Genomic DNA, 7,411 nt, shown 5'->3' with positions numbered 1-7,411 from the left:
AAAGCCAAGAATGTGGTGCTAGAAAAGCACAGCAGATCAGGCAGCATCTGAGGAGCAGGAGGATCAACATTTCGGGAATAACCCCTTCACCAGAAATTACCCAAAACATCATTTCCCCTGCTCCTCGGATGCTGCCTGACCTGCTGTGCTTTGCAAGCACCATACTCGCGACTCGAATCTCCAGCATCTGCAGTCCTCACTTTATCCAAAGTTTACAAAGTGTTTTCTCAACTTGCCTTCAAAATGCTTCAATGTACATATGGCAGAGACAAATGTGAAAGGCCCAAAAGCCCAGCTCCTACAACAAGGAGTTATTATCATGATATTGCTGCACTATGCAATGACAAATTAGGGATTGACTTACACGGTTGCACATTTAAATATAAGACCCATAGATTGCTTTTAGAAGTTGTGAGTACAATTTATTTGAGAAAGAATTTAAGGTAAGATCTTCAGAAATATTTTTGAAATGGCCATCTTCTGAAATTTAGCCTTTCACTTGGTTGATACAGAACCTCATTGATGTGTTTGAGTTTACACTTTTCTTGCAGCCAGCGTTGTGGTGCTAGATATCGTCTTGTTGGTTACCTGTGTTTTTTTTCTGGTGTTTTGGTGCACTGTTGGAGCAGGATTTCCTGCCCATGGATGGCCAATGTACTTTGTAACCATTTACAGGTATGAATAAAAGCTACACAGCTTTTGGATAGATACAACAAACCACATCTGTTATAGATTTTTGTTTTGATATAGCGTGCTTTATTGACTGTTGCAACAGTGTTGGTTTCCTTAAATAATGTAATTATCAGCCTCCATCCTCAAAAATGAATCAATGATATGGCCTTTCATGGTTTGATTCAACTTGATGCAAAAGACCTCAATGATGTACACCAGCCATGAATATCTCATGGAACGCTCCATGGGGACAAGCCTCCTGCAGCCAAATGTCCACTGCCATTGACATTCATTGGACTGCCATTATGAACTATCATGGCACATCGCTAGCCTGTTTACGTAACTCTTTTACACTTCAATGATCTATCTTGGGCTACATAATAAATATGGTTGTAATTCTGCAGCAAAGATGTCCCATGCTCAAGAACACGGATCAACCTCAAGGCTGCATCTTGGAGCTCTTCACTCAATGTCATAATGCCCACTTACTGAGTCTACCTGGATACTTTTAACAGTCCTACCTTGCATTGCCTTGCTTTTAGGCACTTTGCCCCCTCAGCCAGAGATATTTGGCTCATTTTAATACTATCTAGCTGAGCCATTTAATGCAGACACAAAAGCAGGAAGATTGCCACAGTTGTCAGCAGGCCTCCATCCAATCAAGAAGCGTAGGAGACCCTCAGGAGATTCCAATGTAGTAAGTCAAGCGCTGCCTCCAATACTACATCCGGCAATCTGAATCAGGATCCTCTACTTATAGATTAACAGACAATACACCATCCATCTTGACTCTTTCCACGCTAGTGTAGAAGAAGTATGAAAGACAAACAGGTATTACAGAAGATGAAAGTGAGTGGCTATAACTATTCCTGCTGGTGCAGGTGGTGAGGTTTCCCTTGTGAATGAGTAGGTAGTGCTGAGGTGGGCAGGATTAGTGGCATTGCAGTTGGGGGGCTGAGGGTGAGTGAAGAAGACGTTGCATGTATTAATGAAAGCCTTAGTGGGAGGCTGCATTCAATGAGTGCAAAGTATTGGACAGAAATGTTGGTATTTATGCTGAGGAGTAGAGAAGAACATTAAACTTCTTCCTACTGTGTTGGGAATTCCTCTAGATAGCTGAGACTGCTTCAAGTAACAACATTGAATGACACTGGCATGATCTAATGTTGTGGCCTCCACTGCTGGCCCTGATAGAGTAAGTCCCACCTGTTTACCACCTTGCCAAGCAGGAGTTCCATAACCATGCCTATAAATCAGGGTGGAACTCCCTGTTATGTCCAGGGCAAATGTCAGGAACTCTGCAGTCCAGCTCCAGACTGGCATTGCTGGTCCAGGTGCACAACAGCCTTTTAAATGTGATAATGGTAACAGGGATGTCATTCAATTGCAGGGTGTACAATGAGGGGCAATTTGTTTCAGGAATGGTGTGTGGTAAGATAGGATAAAAATTGAATTCATTGTCTCTGTAAGCGCAAAATGACAATTAATGCAATGAGTTTGGTAAACTAGCAATAAAACTCGTTCAGCCTTATGACGAGAATCATTCCACCAAAATCAACATGTCTTGCACTTTGCCAAAAATCTGTAAGCTCCCAATCTAAATATTTCTACAATTCTTTCATTTGGTTTTCTTTTCTAGGATAAATAGATTTAAAACTGCTCCCTATGTGCAAACAGTTCATTTCTCTCAATTAAAAGTTTCTTTCAATTTCTGCTTTAAGAACTTAATTACTGTTGTGTCAATGTTCAGCTAAGAAAATGTGGTATTCCTTGTTATTTAGTTCAAATGCTTTCTTAATTTCCTTTTGCTTTTCTTCCACCCATTGAATTTGAGATTTTCCAATTTTGTTTTAATTCAAATGGCTTCAGGTTGTTACTTGCTATTTCTATTTTTTGAGTTTCATGCTTCATTTCTTCATACTACTAGGCTGAGTTTCTGAACATTTGGACATATGCAGTTGAAACCTCAATTCTCACCAGCCAGTTGCAGAAAGTACAGATGGGCTTTCTTTATGGTACTAATGTACTTGCATAATGACAGTCGCAACATCCCTAATGCGACTTTCTGTGAAATCATTGAAGATGACAATATGTTAGTGACTTTTGAGAAGATTTGTAGCTCAGGTTGATAATAAGTATGTAAATTAGCTCGCTGAGCTTGAAGATTTGTCTTCATACGATGTAACATCATCAGTGAGAGTCTCTGGTGAAGAGCTGGTGGTGTGCCCGCATCTCTGTTTATAGTTTTTGGTATTTGAAGATATCATTTTCGGTTCTTCTTCTCTTGGGAAGGTAGATAATGTCTAAATCAATGTGCTTATTGATGGAGTTCTGGTTAGAATACCATGTCTCTAAGAATTCTCATGCATGACTTTGTTTCATCTGTCCTAGGATGTGTGTGTTGTCCCAGTCGAAGTTTTTCAACGATATTTCAAAATATTTCAATGAGTTACATCACACTGCAGCACCCATCAACTACAAAAATCAGCAGAAAAATATCTATACAATGTTCTCAAGAAAAAAAGATACCCAATAAATACAATCTACTGATTCCTCAGAAACAAACCCAAACAAGCAGACACAATGCAACCAAACACTATGGACCATATTACCTTACATCAAAGACATATCAGAAATGACTTCCAGACTACTCAGACCCCTTGGCATCATGGTAGACCACAAACCTCCCAAAACTCTTAAACAGCGAGTAATGAACCTAAAGGATACATTAGATACCACCAGCAAAACTAACGTCATTTACAAGATACCACTCAAGAACTGTAAAAAACACTACATTGGACAAACAAGCAGGAAACTTGCCACCAAGATACATGAACACCAACTAGCCACCAAAAGACATGACCCACTCTCACTAGTTTCTACACATATAGACAAAGAGGGACACCACTTTGACTCGGACAACGCACACATCCTAGGACAAGCAAAGCAAAGACATGCACGGGAATTCTTAGAGACATGGCATTCTAACCAGAACTCCATAATAAACGCATCAATTTAGATCTTATCTACCTTCCCTTGAAAAAAAGAACCGGAAATGACATCATCCACCTTAAGAAACCAAGGCCTATAAACAGAGAGGTGAGACATACCACCAGCACTTCACCAGAGTTTCTCACTGATGACGTTACCTAGTCATGGTGATGAAACGTCTGAAAATAAACTTTCCAGCTCAGCGAGCTAACTTACAGGCTTATGGCAATATATTATCTACAGATAAAACTTTCACTAATTAAGCGAACTCATACCATCAGTAGTCAAATTGTGAACAACATCAGCAATTGTAGGATTGTTAATTACGTCATGTTCTAAATTAACTTCATACAAAGGAATAAGAAGATAATTTCCATCTTGTAACAACACATGTTTAGTTACTCAGCTTTCTGGAGAAAAGCTTCCATCTCCTAAAACAACAATGACTCTGTTGACATTGTATCTCACTGACAACTGTGAGGACAATTATCATTTAAACAGAAAAATTTGATAATTTCCAGCTGCATTATCACCTTCTGTAACAAAGGATAAGCAGGTGACATTGTTCTCCCAGAAAGTGTTCCCAGCATTACACATACTACCATCCAGCTTATTAATTTCCACTATTCAGCCTTCGTGAGAATTCTGGTTTGTGTGATCAGTACACTGCTGGAATTCTCAGATAGCCCGGATCACCCAGCAGGTACCTAGTCCTGAGTTAAGTTAGTAAATGTGGTGTGATAAAACAGCAGGCAGGTGTTTCACAGGCAAAGAATCTCTGCATTTATTAAAACACAAAATTGAATACTTAGAGAAAATAACAGATGAATATATCACAAAACAAAATAAAAAGGCAAATTGCAAGCAGTGGAATCGACACTGTCAAGTACAGAGGCTCGGGCTAAAATATACTATTAGTTTTACACAAGTTATTTATTGCTACACACAGAACAGTAATATGATCTCATGTGCCTGAGTAAAAAAGACCTTCCTAACCTTGGGATGCTCTGCATTGTTGTCAATCCACCGCCCCTCTTCCTGCTAACCAGTTGGATTTTAGGGTCTCAATGAAATTGAACTCACCACGGGAACAACATGATTTTGAAGTGCAGGTGGCTGTTCCCACTCGCTGTAGCTTGTGCTCTGTTAAGGACCTTGGACAGAGTAGGCCTTCAGTCTGGGCTGATGTGGTAAGACCAGTTTGGATCTCGGGTGAATACCTTGGTTTTGTTTGTATTTCTGGTGATTCTTGCAATGGGGTCTTCGTCTTAGAAGTCGGGGGTGTTGATTGATTTGGTGTCGGTGCTCCTGGGTGTCTCCGGTTATCAGGTCTGTGGCTCGTAGCTGATCGATGGAGGTTGAGATGGCTGTGACGATTGTTCTTGGTGCAGTGGTCCTTCCCCTGGCGGTAGTTGCGGGGAATCCTTCCCTCTTCTGTTTCAACCCCTTCTGCCTTATTTTCCTCCTTTTTACCACCTGGGATCGGGGCTTCCAATTATACAAAATCTCCCCTCCAAATCTGGCTTCCAACAATAGTCTCTCGTTGTTTCTTCCAAGATGAATTAGTCTCCCTGATTATCAGATTAGGTGTCTTTTCAGTCAGGGGTGAATAAGCTTCCTGATTGTATGGAATATCCTGTGTTTTTGATTGAATATCCTTTGAAGTTGGAGGTCTTGGAATTTGTGCAGACTCCATGTTATCTGAATTCAGTTTGTTATAAAAATTAATTCATTGTTCTTGAATGGCTGAGATGTGAATAGGTTTCCCAATTTCCAGACAAACTGTCCCTGGGGCTGTATGTTCCAGCACAGCTCAGCTGCTGGGGTTTTCTTTAAGTTTAATTTTTAACAAAATTCCATGATGCTGGGAGAAGCCCAGTAATTTTAAATGGTAGGGAATCTTCTCAAAATGATTGAAATTTTTGCTCAACCTTACAATGTCATTTTTAAAATAATGATGGGGAGGTGATAGTGTTGGACTGGGGTGGACAAAGTTAAAAATTCGAGAATTAGGGGGACAGATAGTATCCTTTGCAAGCCGGATCGGGAGTCTCGCATGGTATGTTGCCTACCCGGTGCCAGGGTTCGGGACATCTCTGACCGGCTTGAAAGGATATTGGAGCGGGAGGGGGAGGATCCAGTTGTTGTGGTCCACGTTGGGACTAACAACATAGGCAAAGCTAGGGTGGAGGACCTGTTTGGGGATTATCGAGCACTAGGAAGGAAATTGAAGTACAGGTCCTCAAGGGTCATAATCTCCGGATTACTGCCCGAGCCACGTGCCAATTGGCATAGGGATAAGAAAATTAGGGAAGTAAACACATGGCTAAGGGATTGGTGTGGGAAAGAGCCATTCCATTTCATGGAGCATTGGCATCAGTTTTGGAACCGGGGGGATCTGTACCGTTCGGACGGTCTCCACCTGAACCGATCAGGTACCAATGTTCTAGCGAAGAGGATAAATAGGGTGGTCAGTAGGACTTTAAACTTCTGAGTTGGAGGGAAGGGCAAGTGAAAGCGACAGGGAGAATGGAGTTAAATGGAAAGATAAGCGGCAGGATAGCATATGTGCAGGCAGATTTAAACTTGAGACAGACTGGGAATGCAGCGAAAAGAAGGATAACTTAGGACATCTTATGACTTCCAATATCTCTAATGATAAGAAAGTTAGCATTAAGGCACTTTACCTGAATGCTCGTAGCATTCATAACAAAGCAGATGAACTAATGGCACAGATCATCGTGAATGATTATGATGTGGTTGGCATCACAGAGACGTGGTTACAGGGGGGTCAGGACTGGCAGTTAAACATCCAAGGGTTTTCAACTTATCGAAAAGACAGGGAGGTGGGCAGAGGGGGCGGGGTTGCCTTGTTAGTTAAGAACAAAATTAAATCTATGGTGCTGAATGACATAGCGTCAGATGATGTGGAGTCTGTGTGGGTGAAATTGAGGAAGCACAAAGGCAAAAAAACCATAGTGGGAGTTATGTACAGACCTCCTAACAGTGGTCAGGACCAGGGCGCAACATGTACCGGGAAATAGAGAAGGCATGTCAGAAAGGCAAGGTCACGGTGATCATGGGAGACTTTAATATGCAGGTGGACTGGATAAATAATGTTGCCAGTGGATCCAAAGAAAGGGAATTCTTGGAATCCTTACAGGATGGCTTTTTGGAACAGCTTGTCATGAAGCCCACAAGGGAGCAGGCTATTCTGGACCTATGTAATGAACCAGACTTTATAAAAAATCTTAAAGTAAGGGAACACTTCGGAAGCAGCGATCATGACATGGTAGAGTTCAGTCTGCAGTTTGAAAGGCAGAAGGCAAAATCGGATGCAATGGTATTACAGTTAAATAAAGGTAATTATGAGGGCATGAGAGAGGAACTGACGAAAATAGACTGGAAGCAGAGCCTAGCAGGGAAGACAGTAGAGCAAAAATGGCAGGAATTTGTGGGTAAAATTGAGGACACTGTACAGAGGTTCATCCCCAAGAAGAGAAAGATTATCCGGGGAGGGATTAGACAGCCATGGCTGACAAAGGAAGTCAGGAAATCTATCAAAGAAAAAGAGAGAGCCTATAAAGTGGCCAAGAGCACTGGGAAATCAAAAGATTGGGAAGGCTACAAAAACAAACAGAGGATAACAAAGAGAGAAATAAGAAAGGAGAGGATCAAATATAAAGGTAGGCTAGCCAGTAATATTAGAAATGATAATAAAAGTTTATTTCAATACATAAGAAACAAA

This window comes from Chiloscyllium plagiosum, chromosome 6 (assembly GCF_004010195.1).
Source record: "Chiloscyllium plagiosum isolate BGI_BamShark_2017 chromosome 6, ASM401019v2, whole genome shotgun sequence".
Lineage (NCBI taxonomy): Eukaryota > Metazoa > Chordata > Chondrichthyes > Orectolobiformes > Hemiscylliidae > Chiloscyllium > Chiloscyllium plagiosum.
Note: the sequence above shows the minus strand (reverse complement) of the source record.